The following is a 23,328-nucleotide window of genomic DNA, read 5'->3' on the forward strand; positions in this document are numbered from 1 at the left end:
TAGGAGTCCCAGGATGCGTGTGGCACGTGGAAAGGGACCCTGGGTCTCCCGCCTCACGTGGAGACGCGTCCCAATTGCCATGCCAAGACTCGAGGAGAATCCCGAGGTGTCCCTCGCACCTAGGCAGGAGTCCTGACGTCGCTGAACAAACACGTGTGTGGAAGGGCCCTCCCCGTCGTAACTCCAGAAAATACCCCAGGTTCCGGCCGCAACTCGAGATAAACCAGGAGACTTCCCACTTGCCGCGAGATGAAGCCCGATTCCCCTGCACTGCGTGCCGAGCAATTCCGTGTTCCAAATCAAACGTGAAAGGAGCCTTGATTTCCTTGATGACACTCCAGAGAAAACCCAAGATCACTGTCTCAAGTCTAGAGGGATCCTGAGGTCACTGGAGCAACACGAAAGGCCTCTGTGGACCCCAAATCAACTGGAGATGAGAGCTTAGTCCCTGGCTTCGACTCAAGAGGAATAGCAACTTTCCACAAGCACCTCAAGAGGAGGCTTCTCTAAGCTACAAGTATGTGAGAGGGACCCTGAGTTTGTCCTCAAGTGGAATGGACACCGAGATGCTCTGACTTGAAGTAAGTCCGGATATCCCTGCAGTGAATTGAATGCAGGCTCGTCTTGCATCTCCCAAGACGAAGGGATGTCTGAATCCCCTGTGGAGACCACAGAGAAAGACCTAGTTGTCCGCCTCATCGCGACCGGAGTCCTCACATCCTTTGAAAACTCGAGAGGTCCGCGGAGATCAATGCTTCCAAAGGAGACGATGCCTGACTCATCTTGAAAATGGATAGGAGTCCCAGGATGCCTGTGGCACGTGGAAAGGGACCCTGGGTCTCCCGCCTCACGTGGAGACGCGTCCCAATTGCCATGCCAAGACTCGAGGAGAATCCCGAGGTGTCCCTCGCACCTAGGCAGGAGTCCTGACGTCGCTGAACAAACACGTGTCTGGAAGGGCCCTCCCCGTCGTAACTCGAGAATATACCCCAGGTTCCGGCCGCAACTCGAGAAAAACCATGAGACTTCCCCCTCGCCACGAGATGAGGCCCAATTCCCCCACACTACGTGCAGAGCAATTCCGTGTTCCACATCAAACTTGAAAGGAGCCTTGATTGTCTTGATGGCACTCCAGGGAAAACCCAAGATCACTGTGTCAAGTCTAGAGGCATCCTGAGGTCACTGTAGCAACACTAAAGGGCTCCTTGGACCCCAAATCAACTCGAGATGAAAGCTTATTACCTGTCTTCGACTCAAGAGGAATAACAACTTTCCACAAGTACATCAAGAGGAGGATTCTCTCAGTTACAGGTATGTGAGAGGGACCCTGATTTTGTGGCCTCAAGTGGAATGGACACCGAGATGCTCTGACTTAATTAAGGCCGGATATCTCTGCAGTGAATTGAATGCAGGCTCGTCTTGCATCTCCCAAGACGAAGGGATATCTGAATCTCATGTGGAGACCACAGAGAAAGACGTAGTTCTCTGCCTCATCCCGACAGGAGGCCTCACATCCATTGAAAACTCGAGAGGCCCATGGAGATCAATGCTTCCAAAGGATACGATGCCTGACTCCTCTTGAAAATGGATAGGTGTCCCAGGATACCTGTGGCACGTGGAAAGGGACCCTGGGTCTCCCGCCACACATGGAGACGCTTCCCAATTTTCATGCCAAGACTCGAGGTGAATGCCGAGGTGTGCCTCGCACCTAGCCAGGAGTCCTGACCTCGCTGAACAAACATGTGCATGGAAGGGCCCTCCCGGTCGTAACTCGAGAATATACCCCAGGTTCCAGCCGCAACACGAGAAAAACCATGAGACTTCACCCTCGCCGCGAGATGAGGCCCGATTCCCCTGCACTGCGTGCAGAGCAATTCCGTGTTCCACATTAAACTTGAACGGAGCCTTGATTTCCTTGATGGCACTCCAGAGAAAACCCAAGATCACTGTCTCAAGTCTAGAGGGATCCTGAGGTCACTGGAGCAACAAGAAAGGGCTCCGTGAACCCCAAATCAACTCGAGATGAGAGCTTAGTCCCTGGTTTCGACTCAAGAGGAATACCAACTTTCCACAAGCACCTCAAGAGGAGGCTTCTCTCAGCTACAGATATGTGAGAGGGACCCTGAGTTGCTGGCCTCAAGTGGAATGGACACCGAGATGGTCTGACTCGAAGTAAGGCTGGATATCCTTGCAGTGAATTGAATGCAGGCTTGTCTTGCATCTCCCAAGACTAAGGGATGTCTGAATCCCCTGTGGAGACCACATCGAAAGACCTAATTCTCCACCTCAACGCGACCGGAGGCCTCACATCCTTTGAAAATTCGAGAGGTCCGCGGAGATTAATGCTTCCAAAGAAGAAGATGCCTGACTCCTCTTGAAAATGGATAGGAGTCCCAGGATCCCTGTGGCACGTGGAAAGGTACACTGGGTCTCCCGCCTCACGTGGAGCCGCGTCCCCATTGCCATGCCAAGACTCGCGGAGAATCCCGAGGTGTCCCTTGTACCTAGGCAGGAGTCCTGACGTCGCTGAACAAAAACGTGTCTGGAAGGGCCCTCCCCGTGGTAATTAGAGAATATACCTCAGGTTCCGGCCGCAAGTCGAGAAAAACCATGAGACTTCCCCCTCGCCACGAGATGAGGCCCGATTCCCCTGCACTGCGTGCAGAGCAATTCCGTGTTCCACATCAAACGTGAAAGGAGCCTTGATTTCCTTGATGGCACTCCAGAGAAAACCCAAGATCACTGTCTCAAGTCTACTGGGATCCTGAGGTCACTGTAACAACACGAAAGGGCTCCGTGGACCCCAAATCAACTCGAGATGAGAGCTTAGTCCCTGGCTTCGACTCAAGAGGAATACCAACTTTCCACAAGCACCTCAAGAGGAGGCTTCTCTCAGCTACAGGTAAGTGAGAGGGACCCTGAGTTTGTGGCCTTAAGTGGAATGGACACCGAGATGCTCTGACTCGAAGTAAGGCCGGATATCCCTGCAGTGAATTGAATGCAGGCTCGTCTTGCATCTCCCAAGACGAAGGGATGTCTGAATCCGCTGTGGAGACCACAGAGAAAGACCTAGTCCTCAGCCTCATCGAGACCGGAGGCGTCACATCCTTTGAAAACTCGAGAGTTCTGCGGAGGTAAATGCTTCCAAAGGAGACGATGCCTGACTACTCTTGAAAATGGATAGGAGTCCCAGGATCCCTTTGGCACTTGGAAAGGGACCCTGGGTCTCCCGCCTCACGTGGAGACGCGTCCCAATTGCCATGCCAAGACTCGAGGAGAATCCCAAGGTGGCCCTCGCACCTAAGCAGGAGTCCTGACGTCGCTGAACAAACACGTGTCTGGAAGGGCCCTCCCCGTCGTAACTCGAGAATATACCCCAGGTTCCGGCCGCAACCCGAGAAAAACCATGAGACATCCCCCTTGCCGTGAGATGAGGCCCGATTCCCCTGCACTGCGTGCAGAGCAATTCCGTGTTCCACATCAAACGTGAAAGGAGCCTTGATTTCCTTGGTGGCACTCCAGAGAAAACCCAAGATCACTGTCTCAAGTCTAGAGGGATCCTGAGGTCACTGGAGCAACACGAAAGGGCTAGGTGGACCCCAAATCAAATCGAGATGAGAGCTTAGTCCCTGGCTTCGACTCAACAGGCATACTAACTTTCCACAAGCACCTCAAGAGGAGGCTTCTCTCAGCCACAGGTATGTGAGAGGGCCCCTGAGTTTGTGGCCTCAAGTGGAATGGACACCGAGATGCTCTGACTCGAAGTAAGGCCGGATATCCCTGCAGTGAATTGAATGCAGGCTCGTCTGGCATCTCCCAAGACGAAGGGATGTCTGAATCCGCTGTGGAGACCACAGAGAATGACCTAGTCCTCCGCCTCATCAAGACCGGAGGCATCACATCCTTTGAAAACTCGAGAGTTCTGCGGAGGTCAATGCTTCCAAAGGAGACGATGCCTGACTCCTCTTGAAAATGGATAGGAGTCCCAGGATCCCTTTGGCACTTGGAAAGGGACCCTGGGTCTCCCGCCTCACGTGGATACGCGTCCCAATTGCCATGCCAAGACTCGAGGAGAATCCCGAGGTGTCCCTCGCACCTAGGCAGGAGTCCTGACGTCGCTGAACAAACACGTGTCTGGAAGGGCCCTCCCCGTCGTAACTCGAGAATATACCCCAGGTTCCGGCCGCAACCCGAGAAAAACCATGAGACATCCCCCTTGCCGCGAGATGAGGCCCGATTCCCCTGCACTGCGTGCAGAGCAATTCCGTGTTCCACATCAAACGTGAAAGGAGCCTTGATTTCCTTGGTGGCACTCCAGAGAAAACCCAAGATCACTGTCTCAAGTCTAGAGGGATCCTGAGGTCACTGGAGCAACACGAAAGGGCTAGGTGGACCCCAAATCAACTCGAGATGAGAGCTTAGTCCCTGGCTTCGACTCAACAGGCATACTAACTTTCCACAAGCACCTCAAGAGGAGGCTTCTCTCAGCTACAGGTATGTGAGAGGTCCCCTGAGTTTGTGGCCTCAAGTGGAATGGACACCGAGATGCTCTGACTCGAAGTAAGGCCGGATATCCCTGCAGTGAATTGAATGCAGGCTCGTCTGGCATCTCCCAAGACGAAGGGATGTCTGAATCCGCTGTGGAGACCACAGAGAAAGACCTAGTCCTCCGCCTCATCGAGACCGCAGGCATCACATGCTTTGAAAACTTGAGAGGTCTGCGGAGGTCAATGCTTCCAAAGGAGACGATGCCTGACTCTTCTTGAAAATGGATAGGTGTCCCAGGATCCCTGTGGCACGTGGAAAGGGACCCCGGGTCTCCCGCCTCACGTGGATACGCGTCCCAATTGCCATGCCAAGACTCGAGGAGAATCCCGAGGTTCCCTCGCACCTAGGCAGGAGTCCTGACGTCACTGAAAAAACACGTGTCTGGAAGGGCCCTCCCCGTCGTAACTCGAGAATATACCCCAGGTTCCGGCTGCCACTCGAGAAAAACCATGAGACTTCCCCCTCGCCGCGAGATGAGGCCCGATTCCCCTGCACTGCGTGCAGAGCAATTCCGTGTTCCACATTAAACTTGAACGGAGCCTTGATTTCCTTGATGGCACTCCAGAGAAAACCCAAGATCACTGTCTCAAGTCTAGAGGGATCCTGAGGTCACTGGAGCAACACGAAAGGGCTCCGTGGACCCCAAATCAACTCGAGATGAGAGCTTAGTCCCTGGTTTCTACTCAAGAGAAATACCAACTTTCCACAAGCACCTCAAGAGGAGGCTTCTCTCAGCTACAGGTATGTGAGAGGGACCTTGAGTTTGTGGCCTCAAGTGGAATGGACACTGAGATGCTCTGACTCGAAGTAAGGCCGGATATCCCTGCAGTGAATTGAATGCAGGCTCGTCTTGCATCTCCCAAGACGAAGGGATGTCTGAATCCCCTGTGGAGACGACAGAGAAAGACCTAGTCCTCTGCCTCAACGCGAACGGAGGCCTCACATCCTTTGAAAACTCGAGAGGTCCGCGGAGATCAATGCTTCCAATGGAGACGATGCCTGACTCCTCTTGAAAATGGATAGGAGTCCCAGGATCCCTGTGGCACGTGGAAAGGGACCCTGGGTCTCCCGCCTCAGGTGGAGACGCGTCCCAATTGCCATGCCAAGACTTGAGGAGAATCCCGAGGTGTCCCTCGCACCTAAGCAGGAGTCCTGACGTCGCTGAACAAACACGTGTCTGGAAGGGCCCTCCCCATCGTAACTCAAGAATATAACCCACGTTCGGGCCGCAACTCGAGAAAAACCATGAGACTTCCCCCTCGCAGCGAGATGAGGCCGCATTCTCCTGCACTGCGTGCAGAGCAATTCCGTGTTCCACATTAAACGTGAAAGGAGCCTTGATATCCTTGATCGCACTCCAGAGAAAACCCAAGATCACTGTCTCAAGTCTAGAGGGATCCTGAGGTCACTGGACCAACAGGAAAGGGCTCCGTGGACTCCATATCAACTCGAGATGAGAGCTTAGTCCCTGGCTTAGACTCAAGAGGAACACCAACTTTCCACAAGCACCTCAAGAGGAGGCTTCTCTCAGCTACAGGTATATTTGAGGGACCCCGAGTTTGTAGCCTCAAGTGGAATGGACACCGAGATGCTCTGACTCGAAGTAAGGCCGGATATCCCTGCAGTGAATTGAATGCAGGCTCGTCTTGCATCTCCCAAGACGAAGGGATGTCTGAATCCCCTGTGGAGACCACAGAGAAAGACCGAGTTCTGCGCCTCATCGCGAGCGGAGGTTTCACATCGTTTGAAAATTCGAGAGGTCCGCGGAGATCAATGCTTCCAAAGGAGACGATGCCTGACTCCTCTTGAAAATGGATAGGAGTCCCAGGATCCTTGTGGCACGTGGAAAGGGACACTGGGTCTCCCGCCTCACGTGGAGACGCCTCCCAATTGCCATGCCAAGACTCGAGGAGAATCCCGAGGTGTCCCTCGCTCCTAGGCAGGAGTCCTGACGTCGCTGAACAAACACGAGTCTGGAAGGGCCCTCCCCGTCGTAACTCGAGAATATACCCCAGGTTCCGGCCGCAACTCGAGAAAAACCATGATACTTCCCCCTCGCCGCGAGATGAGGCCCGATTCCCCTGGACTGCGTGGAGAGCAATTCCGTGTTCCACATCAAACGTGAAAGGAGACTTGATTTCCTTGATGGCACTCCAGAGAAAACCCAAGATCACTGTCTCAAGCCTAGAGGGATCCTGAGGTCACTGGAGCAACACGAAAGGGCTCCGTGGACCCCAAATCAACTCGAGATGAGAGCTTAGTCCCTGGCTTCGAGTCAAGAGGAATACCAACTTTCCACAAGCACCTCAAGAGGAGGATTCTCTCAGCTACAAGTATGTGAGAGGGACCCTGAGTTTGTGGCCTCAAGTGGAATGGACACCGAGATGCTCTGACTCGAAGTAAGGCCGGATATCCCTGCAGTGAATTGAATGCAGGCTCGTCTTGCATCTCCCAAGACGAAGGGTTGTCTGAATCCCCTGTGGAGATGACAGAGAAAGACCGAGTTCTCCGCTTCATCGCGACCGGAGGCCTCACATACTTTGAAAACTCGAGAGGTCCGCGGAGATCAATGCTTCCAAAGGAGACGATGCCTGACTCCTCTTGAAAATGGATAGGAATCCCAGGATCCCTGTGGCACTTGGAAAGGGACCCTGGGTCTCCCGCCTCACGTGGAGACGTGTCCCAATTGCCATGCCAAGACTCGAGGAGAATCCTGACGTGTCCCTCGCTGCTAGGCAGGAATCCTGACGTCGCTGTACAAACACTTGTCTGGAAGGGCCCTCCCCATCGTAACTCGAGAATATACCCCAGGTTCCGGCCGCAACTCGAGAAAAACCATGAGACTTTCCACTCGCTGCGACATGAGGCCCGATTTCCCTGGACTGCGTGCAGAGCAATTCCGTGTTCCACATCAAACGTAAAAGGAGACTTGATTTCCTTGATGGCACTCCAGAGAAAACCCAAGATCACTGTCTCAAGTCTAGAGGGATCCTGAGGTCACTGGAGCAACACGAAAGGGCTCCATGGACCCCAAATCAACTCGAGATGAGAGCTTAGTCCCTGGCTTCGACTCAAGAGGAATACCAACTTTCCACAAGCACCTCAAGAGGAGGCTTCTCTCAGCTAAATGTATGTGAGAGGGACCCTGAGTTTGTGGCCTCAAGTGGAATGGACACTGAGATGCTCTGACTCGAAGTCAGGCCGGATATCCCTGCAGTGAATTGAATGCAGGCTCCTCTTGCATCTCCCAAGACGAAGGGTTGTCTGAATCACCTGTGGAGACCACAGAGAAAGACCGAGTTCTCCGCCTTATCGCGACCGGAGGTCTCACATCCTTTGAAAACTCGAGAGGTCCGCGGAGATCAATGCTTCCAAAGGTGACGATGCCTGACTCCTCTTGAAAATGGATAGGAGTCCCAGGATCCGTGTGGCACGTGGAAAGGGACACTGGGTCTCCCACCTCACGTGGAGACACGTCCAAATTGCCATGCCAAGACTCGAGGAGAATCCCGAGGTGTCCCTCGCACCTAGGCAGGAGTCCTGACGTCGTTGAACAAACACGTGTCTGGAAGGGCCCTCCCCGCCGTAACTCAAGAATATAACCCAGGTTCAGGCCGCAACTCGAGAAAAACCATGAGATTTCCCCCTCGCCGCGAGATGAGGCCCGATTCCCCTGTACTGCATGCAGAGCAATTCCGTGTTCCACATCAAACGTGAAAGGAGCCTTGATTTCCTTGATGGCACTCCAGAGAAAACCCAAGATCACTGTCTCAAGTCTAGAGGGATCCTGAGGTCACTGGAGCAACACGAAAGGGCTCCGTGGACCCCAAATCAACTCGAGATGAGAGCTTAGTCCCTGGCTTCGACTCAAGAGGAATACCAACTTTCCACAAGCACCTCAAGAGGAGGCTTCTCTCAGCTACAGGTATGTGAGAGGGACCCTGAGTTTGTGGCCTTAAGTGGAATGGACACCGAGATGCTCTGACTGGAAGTAAGGCCGGATATCCCTGCAGTGAATTGAATGCAGGCTCGTCTTGCATCTCCGAAGACGAAGGGATGTCTGAATCCCCTGTGGAGACCACAGAGAAAGACCTAGTCCTCCGCCTCATCGAGACCGGAGGCCTCACATCCTTTGAAAACTCGAGAGGTCCGCGGAGATCAATGCTTCCAAAGGAGACGATGCCTGACTCCTCTTGAAAATGGACAGGAGTCCAGGATCCCTGTGGCACGTGGAAAGGGACCCTGGGTCTCCCGCCTCACGTGGAGACGCGTCCCAATTGCCATGCCAAGATTCGAGGAGAATCCCGAGGTGTCCCTCGCACCTAGGCAGGAGTCCTGATGTCGCTGAACAAACACGTGTCTGGAAGGGCCCTCCCCGTCGTAACTTGAGAATATACCCCAGGTTCCGGCCGCAACTCGAGAAAAACCATGAGACTTCCCCCTCGCCGCGAGATGAGGCCCGATTCCCCTGCACTGCGTGCACAGCAATTCCGTGTTCCACATCAAACGTGAAAGGAGCCTTGATTTCCATGATGGCACTCCAGAGAAAACCCAAGATAACTGTCTCAAGTCTAGAGGGATCCTGAGGTCACTGGAGCAACACGAAAGGGCTCCATGGACCCCAAATCAACTCGAGATGAGAGCTTAGTCCCTGGCTTCGACTCAAGAGGAATACCAACTTTCCACAAGCACCTCAAGAGGAGGCTTCTCTCAGCTACATGTATGTGAGAGGGACCCTGAGTTTGTGGCCTCAAGTGGAATGGACACCGAGATGCTCTGACTCGAAGTAAGGCCGGATATCCCTGCAGTGAATTGAATGCAGGCTCGTCTTGCATCTCCCAAGACGAAGGGTTGTCTGAACCCCCTGTGGAGGCCACAGAGAAAGACCTAGTCCTCGGCCTCCTCGCGACCGTAGGCCTCATATCCTTTGAAAACTCGGGAGGTCCGCTGAGATCAATACTTCCGAAGGAGACGATGCCTGACTCCTCTTGAAAATGGATAGGAGTCCCAGGATATCTGTGGCACGTTGAAAGGGACACTGGGTCTCCCGCCTCACGTGGAGACGCGTCCCAATTGCAATGCAAAGACTCGAGGAGAATCCCAAGGTGTCCCTCGCACCTAGGCAGGGGTCCTGACGTAGCTGAACAAACACGGGTCTGGAAGGGCCCTCCCCGTCGTAACTCGAGAATATACCCCAGGTTCCGGCCGCAACTCGAGAAAAAGCATGAGACTTCCCCCTCGCCGCGTGATGAGGCCCGATTCCCCTGCACTGCGTGCAGAGCAATTCCGTGTTCCACATCAAACGTGAAAGGAGCCTTGATTTCCTTGATGGCACTCCAGAGAAAACCCAAAGTCACTGTCTGAAGTCTAGAGGGATCCTGAGGCCACTGTAGCAGCATGAAAGTGGTCCGTGGACACCAAATCAACTCGAGATGAGAGCTTAGTCCCTGGCTTCGACTCAAGAGGAATACCAACTTTCCACAAGCACCTCAAGAGGAGGCTTCTCTCAGCTACATGTATGTGAGAGGGACCCTGAGATTGTGGCCTCAAGTGGAAGGGACACCGAGATGCTCTGACTCGAAGTAAGGCCGGATATCCCTGCAGTGAATTGAATGCAGGCTCGTCTTGCATCTCCAAAGACGAAGGGTTGTCTGAATCCCCTGTGGAGGCCACAGAGAAACACCTAGTCCTCGGCCACCTCGCGACCGGAGGCCTCATATCCTTTGAAAACTCGGGAAGTCCGCTGAGATCAATACTTCCGAAGGAGACGATGCCTGACTCCTCTTGAAAATGGATAGGAGTCCCAGGATATCTGTGGCACGATGAAAGGGACACTGGGTCTCCCGCCTCACGTGGAGACGCGTCCCAATTGCCATGCCAAGACTCGAGGAGAATCCCAAGGTGTCCCTCGCACCTAGGCAGGGGTCCTGACGTCGCTGAACAAACACGTGTCTGGAAGGGCCCTCCCCGTCGTAACTCGAGAATATACCTCAGGTTCCGGCCGCAACTCGAGAAAAAGCATGAGACTTCCCCCTCGCCACGAGATGAGGCCCGATTCCCCTGCACTGCGTGCAGAGCAATTCCGTGTTCCACATCAAACGTGAAAGGAGCCTTGATTTCCTTGATGGCACTCCAGAGAAAACCCAAAGTCACTGTCTCAAGTCTAGAGGGATCCTGAGGCCACTGTAGCAGCATGAAAGTGGTCCGTGGACCTCAAATCAACTCGAGATGAGAGCTTAGTCCCTGGCTTCGACTCAAGAGGAATACAAACTTTCCACAAGCACCTCAAGAGGAGGCTTCTCTCAGAAACAGGTATGTGAGACGGACCCTGAGATTGTGGCCTCAAGTGGAATGGACACCGAGATGCTCTGACTCGAAGTAAGGCCGGATATCCCTGCAGTGAATTGAATGCAGGCTTGTCTTGAATCTCCCAAGACGAAGGGATGTCTTAATCCCCTGTGGAGACCACAGAGAAAGACCTAGTCCTCCGCCTCAAAGCCACCGGAGGCCTCACATCCTTTGAAAACTCGAGAGGTCCACGGAGATCAATGCTTCCAAAGGAGACGATGCCTGACTCCTCTTGAAAATGGATAGAAGTCCCAGGATCCCTGTGGCACGTGGAAAGGGACCCTGGGTCTCCCGCCTCACGTGGAGACGCGTCCCAATTGCCATGCCAAGACTCGAGGAGAATCCCGAGGTGTCCCTCGCACCTAGGCAGGAGTCCTGACGTCGCTGAACAAACACGTGTCTGGAAGGGCCCTCCCCGTCGTAACTCGGGAATATGACCCAGGTTCCGGCCGCAACTCGAGAAAAACCATGAGACTTCCCCCTCGCCGCGAGATGAGGCCCGATTCCCCTGCACTGCGTGCAGAGCAATTCAGTGTTCCACATCAAACGTGAAAGGAGCCTTGATTTCCTTGATGGCACTCCAGAGAAAACCCAAGATCACTGTCTCAAGTCTAGAGGGATCCTGAGGTCACTGGAGCAACACGAAAGGGCTCTGTGGACCCCAAATCAACTCGAGATGAGAGCTGAGTCCCTGGCTTCGACTCAAGAGGAATACCAACTTTCCAAAAGCACCTCAAGAGGAGGCTTCTCTCAGCTACAGGTATGTGAGAGGGCCCCTGAGTTTGTGGCCTCAAGTGGAATGGACACAGAGATGCTCTGACTCGAAGTAAGGCCGGATATCCCTGCAGTGAATTGAATGTAGGCTCGTCTTGCATCTCCCAAGACGAAGGGATGTCTGAATCCCCTGTGGAGTCCACAGAGAAAGACCTAGTCCTCCGCCTCATCGCGACCGGAGGCCTCACATCCTTTGAAAACTCGAGAGGTCTGCGGAGATCAATGCTTCCAAAGGAGACTATGCCTGACTCCTTTTGAAAATGGATAGGAGTCTCAGGATCCCTGTGGCACGTGGAAAGGGACCCTCGGTCTCCCGCCTCACGTGGAGAGGAGTCCCAATTGCCATGCCAAGACTCGAGGAGAATCCCGAGGTGTCCCTCGCACCTAGGCAGGAGTTCTGACGTCGCTGAACAAACACGTGTCTGGAAGGGCCCTCCCCGTCGTAACTCGAGAATATACCCCAGGTTCCGGCCGCAACTCGAGAAAAACCATGAGACTTTCCCGTCGCCCCGAGATGAGGCCCGATTCCCCTGCACTGGGTGCAGAGCAATTCCGTGTTCCACATCAAACGTGAAAGGAGCCTTGATTTCCTTGATGGCACTCCAGAGAAAACCCAAGATCACTGTCTCAAGTCTAGAGGGATCCTGAGGTCACTGGAGCAACACGAAAGGGCTCTGTGGACCCCAAATCAACTCGAGATGAGAGCTGAGTCCCTGGCTTCGACTCAAGAGGAATACCAACTTTCCAAAAGCACCTCAAGAGGAGGCTTCTCTCAGCTACAGGTATGTGAGAGGGCTCCTGAGTTTGTGGCCTCAAGTGGAATGGACACCGAGATGCTCTGACTCGAAGTAAGGCCGGATATCCCTGCAGTGAATTGAATGCAGGCTCGTCTTGCATCTCCCAAGACGAAGGGATGTCTGAATCCCCTGTGGAGTCCACAGAGAAAGACCTAGTCCTCCGCCTCATCGCGACCGGAGGCCTCACATCCTTTGAAAACTCGAGAGGTCTGCGGAGATCAATGCTTCCAAAGGAGACGATGCCTGACTCCTTTTGAAAATGGATAGGAGTCTCAGGATCCCTGTGGCACGTGGAAAGGGACCCTCGGTCTCCCGCCTCACGTGGAGAGGAGTCCCAATTGCCATGCCAAGACTCGAGGAGAATCCCGAGGTGTCCCTCGCACCTAGGCAGGAGTTCTGACGTCGCTGAACAAACACGTGTCTGGAAGGGCCCTCCCCATCGTAACTCGAGAATATACCCCAGGTTCTGGTCGCAACTCGAGAAAAACCATGAGACTTCCCGCTCTCCGCGAGATGAGGCCCGATTCCCCCGCACTGCGTGCAGAGCAATTCCGTGTTCCACATCAAACGTGAAAGGAGCCTTGATTTCCTTGATGGCACTCCAGAGAAAACCCAAGATCACTGTCTCAAGTCTAGAGGGATCCTGAAGTCACTGGAGCAACACGAAAGCGCTCCGTGGACCCCAAATCAACTCGAGATGAGACCTTAGTCCCTGGCTTCGACTCAAGGGGAATACCAACTTTTCACAAGCACCTCAAGAGGAGGCTTCTCTCAGCTACAGGTTGTGAGAGGGACCCTGAGTTTGTGGTCTCAAGTGGAATGGACACCGAGATGCTCTGATTCGAAGTAAGGCCAGATATCACTGCAGTGAATTGAATGCAGGCTCGTCTTGCATCTCCCAAGACGAAGGGATGTCTGATTCCCCTGTGGAAACCACAGAGAAAGACCTAGTCCTCCGCCTCAACGCGACCGGAGGCCTCACATCCTTTGAAAACTCGAGAAGTCCGCGGAGATCAATGCTTCCAAAGGAGACGATGCCTGACTCCTCTTGCAAATGGACAGGAGTCCCAGGATCCCTGTGGCACGTGGAAAGGGACTCTGGTTATAGCGCCTCACGTGGAGACGCTTCCCAATTGCCATGCCAAGACTCGAGGAGAATCCCGAGTTGTCCCTTGCACCTAGGCAGGAGTCCTGACGTCGTTGAACAAACACGTGTCTGGAAGGGCCCTCCCCGTCGTAACTCGAGAATATACCCCAGGTTCCGGCCGCAACTCGAGAAAAACCATGAGACTTCCCCCTCGCCGCGAGATGAGGCCCGATTCCCCTGCACTGCGTGCAGAGCAATTCCGTGTTCCACATCAAACGTGAAAGGAGCCTTGATTTCCTTGATGGCACTCCAGAGAAAACCCAAGATCACTGTCTCAAGTCTAGAGGGATCCTGAAGTCACTGGAGCAACACGAAAGGGCTCCGTGGACCCCAAATCAACTCGAGATGAGAGCTTATTCCCTGGCTTATACTCAGGAGGAATACCAACTTTCCCCAAGCACCTCAAGAGGAGGCTTCTCTCAGCTACAGGTTGTGAGAGGGACCCTGAGTTTGTGGTCTCAAGTGGAATGGACACCGAGATGCTCTGACTCGAAGTAAGGCCGGATATCCCTGCAGTGAATTGAATGCAGGCTCGTCTTGCATCTCCCAAGACAAAGGGATGTCTGATTCCCCTGTGAAGACCACAGAGAAAGACCTAGTCCTCCGCCTCAACACGACCGGAGGCCTCACATGCTTTGAAAACTCGAGAGGTTCGCGGAGATCAATGCTTCCAAAGGAGACGATGCTTGACTCCTCTTGAAAATGGATAGGAGTCCCAGGATCCCTGTGGCACGTGTAAAGGTAACCTGGGTCTCCCGCCTCACGTGGAGACGCGTCCCAATTGCCATGGAAGCCTCGAGGAGAATCCCGACGTGTCCCTCGCACCCAGGCAGGAGTCCTGAAGTCGCTGAACAAACATGTGTATGGCAGGGCCCTCCCCGTCTTAACTCGACAATATACCCCAGGTTCCGGGCGCAACTCGAGAAAAACCATGAGACTTCCCCTCGACGCGAGATGAGGCCCGATTCCCCTGCACTGCGTGCAGAGCAATTCCGTGTTCCACATCAAACGTGAAAGGAGCCTTGATTTCCTTGATGGCACTCCAGAGAAAACCCAAGATCACTGTCTCAAGTCCAGAGGGATCCTGAGGTCACTGGAGCAACACGAAAGGGCTCCGTGGACCCCAAATCAACTCGAGATGAGAGCTTAGTCCCTGGCTTCGACTCAAGAGGAATACCAACTTTCCAAAAGCACCTCAAGAGGAGGCTTCTCTCAGCTACAGGTATGTGAGAGGGCCCCTGAGTTTGTGGCCTCAAGTGGAATGGACACCGAGATGCTCTGACTCGAAGTAAGGCCGGATATCCCTGCAGTGAATTGAATGCAGGCTCGTCTTGCATCTCCCAAGACGAAGGAATGTCTGAATCCCCTGTGGAGACCACAGAGAAAGAACTAGTCCTATGCCTCATCGCGACCGGAGGCCTCACATCCTTTGAAAACCCGAGAGGTCCGCGGAGATCAATGCTTCCAAAGGAGACGATGCCTGACTCCTCTTGAAAATGCATAGGAGTCCCAGCATCCCTGTGGCACGTGGAAAGGGACCCTGGGTCTCGCTCCTCACGTGGAGCCACGTCCCAATTGCCATGCCAAGACTCGAGGAGAATCCCGAGGTGTCCCTCGCACCTAGGCAGTAGTCCTGATGTCGCTGAACAAACACGTGTCTGGAAGGGCCCTCCCCGTCGTAACTCGAGAATATACCCCAGGTTCCGGTCGCAACTCGAGAAAAACCATGAGATTTCCACCTCGCCGCGAGATGAGGCCCGATTCCCCTGTACTGCATGCAGAGCATTTCCGTGTTCCACATCAAACGTGAAAGGAACCTTGATTTCCTTGATGGCACTCCAGAGAAAACCCAAGATCACTGTCTTAAGTCTAGAGGGATCCTGAGGTCACTGGACCAACAGGAAAGGGCTCCGTGGACTCCAAATCAACTCGAGATGAGAGCTTAGTCCCTGGCTTCGACTCAAGAGGAATCCAACTTTCCACAACCACCTCAAGAGGAGGCTTCTCTCAGCTACAGGTATGTGAGAGGGACCCTGATTTTGTGGCCTCAAGTGGAATGGACACCGAGATGCTCTGACTCGAAGTAAGGCCGGATATCCCTGCAGTGAATTGAATGCAGGCTCGTCTTGCATCTCCGAAGACGAAGGGATGTCTGAATCCCCTGTGGAGACCGCAGAGATAGACCTAGTTCTCCGCCTCATCGAGACCGGAGGCCTCACATCCTTTGAAAACTCGAGAGGTCCGCGGAGATCAATGCTTCCAAAGGAGACGATGCCTGACTCCTCTTGAAAATGGATAGGAGTCCAGGATCCCTGTGGCACGTGGAAAGGGACCCTGGGTCTCCTGCCTCACGTGGAGACGCGTCCCAATTGCCATGCCAAGACTCGAGGAGAATCCCGAGGTGTCCCTCGCACCTAGGCAGGAGTCCTGATGTCGCTGAACAAACACGTGTCTGGAAGGGCCCTCCCCGTCGTAACTCGAGAATATACCCCAGGTTCCGGCCGCAACTCGAGAAAAACCATGAGACTTCCCCCTCGCCGCGAGATGAGGCCCGATTGCCCTGCACTGCGTGCACAGCAATTCCGTGTTCCACATCAAACGTGAAAGGAGCCTTGATTTCCATGATGGCACTCCAGAGAAAACCCAAGATCACTGTCTCAAGTCTAGAGGGATCCTGAGGCCACTGGAGCAACACGAAAGGGCTCCGTGGACCCCAAATCAACTCGAGATGAGAGCTTAGTCCCTGGATTCGACTCAAGAGGAATACCAACTTTCCACAAGCATCTCAAGAGGAGGCTTCTCTCAGCTACAGGTATGTGAGAGGGACCCTGAGTTTGTGGCCTGAAGTGGAATAGACACCGAGATGCTCTGACTCGAAGTAAGGCCGGATATCCCTGCAGTGAATTGAATGCAGGCTCCTCTTGCATCTCCCAAGACGAAGGGATGTCTGAATCCCCTGTGGAGACCACAGAGAAAGACCTAGTTCTCCGCCTCATCGCGACCGGAGGCCTCACATCATTTGAAAACTCGAGAGGTCCGCGGAGATCAATGCTTCCAAAGGAGACGATGCCTGACTCCTCTTGAAAATGGATAGGAGTCCCAGGATCCCTGTCGCACGTCGAAAAGGACACTGGGTCTCCCGCCTCACGTGGAGACGCGTCCCAATTGCCATGCCAAGACTCGAGGAGAATTCCGAGATGTCCCTCGCACCTAGGCAGGAGTCCTGACGTCGCTGAACAAACACGTGTCTGGAAGGGCCCTCCCCGTCGTAACTCGAGAATATACCCCAGGTTCCGACCGCAACTCGAGAAAATCCATGAGACTTATCCCTCGCCGCGAGATGAGGCCCGATTCCCCTGCACTGCATGCAGAACAATTCCGTGTTCCACATCAAACGTGAAAGGAGCCTTGATTTCCTTGATGGCACTCCAAAGAAAACCCAAGATCACTGTCTCAAGTCTAGAGGGATCCTGAGGTCGCTTTAGCAACACGAAAGGGCTACGTGGACCCCAAATCAACTCGAGATGAGAGCTTAGTCCTTGGCTTCGACTCAAGAGGAATACCAACTTTCCACAAGCACCTCAAGAGGAGGCTTCTCTCAGCTACAGGTATGTGAGAGGGACCCTGAGTTTGTGGCCTCAAGTGGCATGGACACCGAGATGCTCTGACTCGAAGTAAGGCTGGATATCCCTGCAATGAATTGAATGCAGGCTCCTCTTGCATCTCCCAAGACGAAGGGTTGTCTGAATCCGCTGTGGAGACCACAGAGAAAGACCTAGTCCTCCGCCTCAACGCGACCGGAGGCCTCACATCCTTTGAAAACTCGAGAGGTCCGCGGAGATCAATGCTTCCAAAGGAGACGATGCCTGACTCCTCTTGAAAATGGATAGGAGTCCCAGGATCCCTGTGGCACGTCGAAAGGGACCCTGGGTCTCCCGCCTCACGTGGAGACGCGTCCCAATTGCCATGCCAAGACTCGAGGAGAATCCCGAGGTGTCGCTCGCACCTAGGCAGGAGTCCTGACGTCGCTGAACAAACACGTGTATGGAAGGGCCCTCCCCGTCGTAACTCGAGAATATACCCCAGGTTCGGGCCGGAACTCAAGAAAAACCATGAGACTTCCCCCTCGCCGCGAGATGAGGCCCGATTCCCTTGCACTGCGTGCAGAGCAATTCCGTGTTCCACATCAAACGTGAAAGGAGTCTTGATTTCCTTGATCGCACTCCAGAGAAAACCCAAAGTCACTGTCTCAAGTCTAGAGGGATCCTGAGGTCACTGTAGCAGCACGAAAGGGTTCCGTGGACCCCAAATCAACTCGTGATGAGAGCTTAGTCCATGGCTTCGACTCAAGAGGAAAACCAACTTTCCACAAGCACCTGAAGAGGAGGCTTCTCTCAGCTACAGGTATGTGAGAGGGACCCTGAGTTTGTGGCCTCAAGTGGAATGGACACCGAGATGCTCTGACTCGAAGTAAGGCGGGATATCTTTGCCGTGAATTGAATGCAGGCTCTTCTTGTGTCTCCCAAGACGATGGGATGTCTGAATCCCCTGTGGAGACCACAGAGAAAGACCTAGTCCTCCGCCTCAACGCGACCGGAGGCCTCATATCTTTGAAAACTCGAGAGGTCCTTGGAGATCAAGGCTTCCAATGGAGACGATGCCTGACTCCTTTTGAAAATGGATAGGAGTCCCAGGATCCCTGTGGCACGTGGAAAGGGACCCTCGGTCTCCCGCCTCACGTGGAGACGCTATCCAATTACCATGCCAAGACTCGAGGAGAATCTCGAGCTGTGCCTCGCTCCTAGGCAGGAGTCCTGACGTCGCTGAACAAACACGTGTCTGGAAGGGCCCTCCCCGTCATAACTCGAGAATATACCCCAGGTTCCGGCCGCAACTCGAGAAAAACCATGAGACTTCCGCCTCGCCACGAGATGAGGCCCGATTCCCCTTCACTGCATGCAGAGCAATTTCATGTTCCATATCAAACGTGAAAGGAGCCTTGATTTCCTTGATGGCACTCCAGAGAAAACCCAAGATCACTGTCTCAAGTCTAGAGGGATCCTGAGGTCACTGGAGCAACAGGAAAGGGCTCCGTGGACCCCAAATCAACTGGAGATGAGAGCTTAGTCCTTGACTTCGACTCAAGAGGAATACCAACTTTCCACAAGCACCTCAAGAGGAGGATTCTCTCAGCTACAGGTATGTGAGAGGGACCCTGAGTTTGTGGCCTCAAGTGGAATGGACACCGAGATGCTCTGACTCAAAGTAAGGCCGGATATCCCTGCAATGAATTGAATGCAGGCTCCGCTTGCATCTCCCAAGACGAAGGGTTGTCTGAATCCCCTGTGGAGACCACAGAGAAAGACCTAGTCCTCCGCCTCAACGCGACCGGAGGCCTCACATCCTTTGAAAACTCGAGAGGTCCGCGGAGATCAATGCTTCCAAAGGAGATGATGCCTGACTCCTCTTGAAAATGGATAGGAGTCCCAGGATCCCTGTGGCACGTGGAAAGGAACACTGCGTCTCCCGCCTCACGTGGAGACGCGTCCGAATTGCCATGCCAAGATTCGAGGAGAATACCGAGGTGTCCCTCACACCTAGGCAGGAGTCCTGATGTCGCTGAACAAACACGTGTCTGGAAGGGCCCTCCCCGTCGTAACTCGAGAATATACCCCAGGTTCCGGCCGCAACTCGAGAAAAACCAAGAGACTTCCCCCTCGCCGCGAGATGAGGCCCGATTCCCCTGCACTGCGTGCAGAGCCATTCCGTGTTCCACATCAAACGTGAAAGGAGCGTTGATTTCCTTAATGGCACTCCAGAGAAAACCCAAGATCACTGTCTCAAGTCTAGAGGGATCCTGAGGTCACTGGAGCAACACGAAAGGGCTCCGTGGACCCCAAATCAACTCGAGATGAGAGCTTAGTCCCTGGCTTCGACTCAAGAGGAATACCAACTTTCCACAAGCACCTCAAGAGGAGGCTTCTCTCAGCTACAGGTATGTGAGAGGGACCCTGAGTTTGTGGCCTCAAGTGGAATGGACACCGAGATATTCTGACTCGAAGTAAGGCCGGATATCCCTGCAGTGAATTGAATGCCGGCTCGTCTTGCATCTCCCAAGACGAAGGGATGTCTGAATCCCCTGTGGAGACCACAGAGAAAGACCTAGTTCTCCGCCTCATCGCGACCGGAGGCCTCACATCCTTTGAAAACTCTAGAGGTCCGCGCAGAACAATGCTTCCAAAGGAGACGATGCCTGACTCCTCTTGAAAATGGATAGGAGTCCCAGGATCCCTGTGGCACGTGGAAAGGGACACTGGGTCTCCCGCCTCACGTGGAGACGCGTCCCAATGGCCATGCCAAGACTCGAGGAGAATCCCGAGGTGTCCCTCGCACCTAGGCAGGAGTCCTGACGTCGCTGAACAAACACGTGTCTAGAAGGGCCCTCCCCGTCGTAACTCTAGAATATACCCCAGGTTCTGGCCGCAACTCGAGAAAAAATATGAGACATCCCCCTCGCCGCAGATGAGGCCCAATGCCCCTGCACTGCGTGCAGAGCAATTCCGTGTTCCACATCAAACGTGAAAGGAGCCTTGATTTCCTTGATGGCACTCCAGAGAAAACCCAAGATCACAGTCTCAAGTCTAGAGGGATCCTGAGGTCACTGGAGCAACACAAAAGGGCTCCGTGGACCCCAAATCAACTCGAGATGAGAGCTTAGTCCCTGGCTTCGACTCAAGAGGAATACCAACTTTCCACAAGCACCTCAAGAGGAGGCTTCTCTCAGCTACAGGTATGTGAGAGGGACCCTGAGTTAGTGGCCTCAATTGGAATGGACACCGAGATGCTCTGACTCGAAGTAAGGCCGGATATCCCTGCAGTGAATTGAATGCAGGCTCGTGTTGAATCTCCCAAGCCGAAGGGATGTCTGAATCCGCTGTGGAGACCACAGAGAAAGAATTAGTTCTCCGCTTCTTCGCTACCTGAGGCCTCAGATCCTCTCAAAATTCGAAGGTCCGCGGAGATCAATGCTTCCAAAGGAGACGATGCCTGACTCCTCTTGAAAAAGGATAGGAGTCCCAGGATCCCTGTGGCACGTGGAAAGGGACCCTGGGTCTCCCGCCTCAAGTGGAGACGCGTCCCAATTGCCATGCCAAGACTCGAGGAGAATCCCGAGGTGTCCTTCGCACCTAGGCAGGAGCCCTGACGTCGCTGAACAAACACGTGTCTGGAAGGGCCCTCCCCGTCGTAACTCGAGAATATACCACAGGTTCCGGCCGCAACTCGAGAAAAACCATGAGACTTCCCCCTCGCCGCGAGATGAGGCCCGATTCCCCTGCACTGCGTGCAGAGCTATTCCGTGTTCCACATCAAGCCTGAAAGGAGCCTTGATTTCCTTGATGGCACTCCAGAGAAAACCCAAGATCACTGTTTCAAGTCTAGAGGGATCCTGAGGTCACCGTAACAACATAAAAGGGCTCCGTGGACCCCACATCAACTCGAGATGAGAGCTTAGTCCCTGGATTCGACTCAAGAGGAATACCAGCTTTCCACAAGCACCTCAAGAGGAGGCTTCTCTCAGCTATATGTATGTGAGAGGGACCCTGAGTTTGTGGCCTCAAGTGGAATGGACACCGAAATGCTGTCACTCGTAGAAGGCCGGATATCCCTGCAGTGAATTGAATGCAGGCTCGTCTTGCATCTCCCAAGATGAAGGGATGTCTGAATCCCATGTGGAGACCACAGAGAAAGACCTACTTCTCCGCTTCATCGCGACCGGAGGCCTCACATCCTTTGAAAGCTCGAGAGGTCCGCGGAGATCAATGCTTCCAAAGGAGACAATGCCTGAGTCCTCTTGAAAATGGATAGGAGTCCCAGGATCCCTGTGGCACGTGGAAAGGGACCCTGGATTTCCCGCCTCACGTGGAGACGCGTCCCAATTGCCATGCCAAGACTCGAGGAGAATCCCGAGGTGTCCCTCGCTCCTAGGCAGGAGTCCTGACGTCGCTGAACAAACACGTGTCTGGAAGGGCCCTCCCTTGCGTAACTCGAGAATATACCCCAGGTTCCGGCCGCAACTCGAGAAAATCCATGAGACTTCCCCCTCGCCGCGACATGAGGCCCGATTCCCCTGCACTGCGTGCAGAGCAATTCCGTGTTCCACATCAAACGTGAAAGGAGCTTTGATTTCCTTAATGGCACTCCAGAGAAAACCCAAGATCACTGTCTCAAGTCTAGAGGGATCCTGAGGTCACTGGACCAACACGAAAGGGCTCCGTGGACCCCAAATCAACTCGAGATGAGAGCTTAGTCCCTGGCTTCGACTCAAGAGGAATACCAACTTTCCACAAGCACCTGAAGAGGAGGCTTCTGTCAGCCACAGGTATGTGAGAAGGACCCTGAGTTTTTGGCCTCAAGTGGAATGGACACCGAGATGCTCTGACTCGAAGTAAGGCCGGATATCCCTGCAGTGAATTGAATGCAGGCTCGTCTTGCATCTCCCAAGACGAAGGGATGTCTGAATCCCCTGTGGAGACCACAGAGAAAGACCTAGTCCTCCGCTTCATCGCGACCGGAGGCCTCACATCCTTTGAAAACTCGAGAGATCCGCGGAGATCAATGCTTCCAAAGGAGACGATGCCTGACTCCTCTTGAAAATGGATAGGAGTCCCAGGATCCCTGTGGCACGTTGAAAGTGACACTGGGTCTTCCACATCACGTGGAGACGCGTCCCAATTACCATGCCAAGGCTCGAGGAGAATCCCGAGGTGTCCCTCGCACATAGGCAGGAGTCCTGACGTCGCTGAACAAACACGTGTCTGGAAGGGCCCTCCCCGTCGTAACTCGAGAATATACCCCAGGGTCCAGCCGCAACTCGAGAAAAACCATGAGACTTCCCACTCGCTGCGAGATGAGGCACGATTCCCCTGCACTGCGTGCAGAGCAATTCCATGTTCCACATCCAACTTGAAAGGAGCCTTGATTTCCTTGATGGCACTCCAGAGAAAACCCAAGATCACTGTCTCAAGTCTAGAGGGATCCTGAGGTCACTGGAGTAACACGAAAAGCTTCTGTGGACCCCAAATCAACTCGAGATGAGAGCTTAGTCCCTGGCTTCGACTCAAGAGGAATACGAAGTTTCCACAAGCACCTCAAGAGGACGCTTCTCTCACCTACAGGTATGTGAGAGGGACCCTGAATTTGTGGCCTCACATGGAATGGACACCGAGATATTCTGACTCGAAGTAAGGCCGGATATCCCTGCAGTGAATTGAATGCAGGTTCGTCTTGCATCTCCCAAGACGAAGGGATGTCTGAATCCCCTGTGGAGACCACAGAGAAAGACCTAGTCTCCGCCTCATCGCGATTGGAGGCCTCACATCATTTGAAAATTCTAGAGGTCCACGGAGATCAATGCTTCCAAAGGAGACGATGCCTGACTCCTCTTGAAAATGGATAGGAGTCCCAGGATCCCTGTGGCACGTGGAAAGGGACCCTGGGTCTCTCGCCTCACGTGGAGACGCGTCCCAATTGCCATGCGAAGACTCGAGGAGAATCCCGAGGTGTCCTTCGCACCTAGGTAGGAGCCCTGACGTCGCTGAACAAACACGTGTCTGGAAGGGCCCTCCCCGTCGTAACTCGAGAATATACCCCAGGTTCCGGCCGCAACTCGAGAAAAACCATGAGACTTCCCCCTCGATGCGAGATGAGGCCCGA

This window comes from Dama dama, chromosome 8 (assembly GCF_033118175.1).
Source record: "Dama dama isolate Ldn47 chromosome 8, ASM3311817v1, whole genome shotgun sequence".
Taxonomy (NCBI): domain Eukaryota; kingdom Metazoa; phylum Chordata; class Mammalia; order Artiodactyla; family Cervidae; genus Dama; species Dama dama.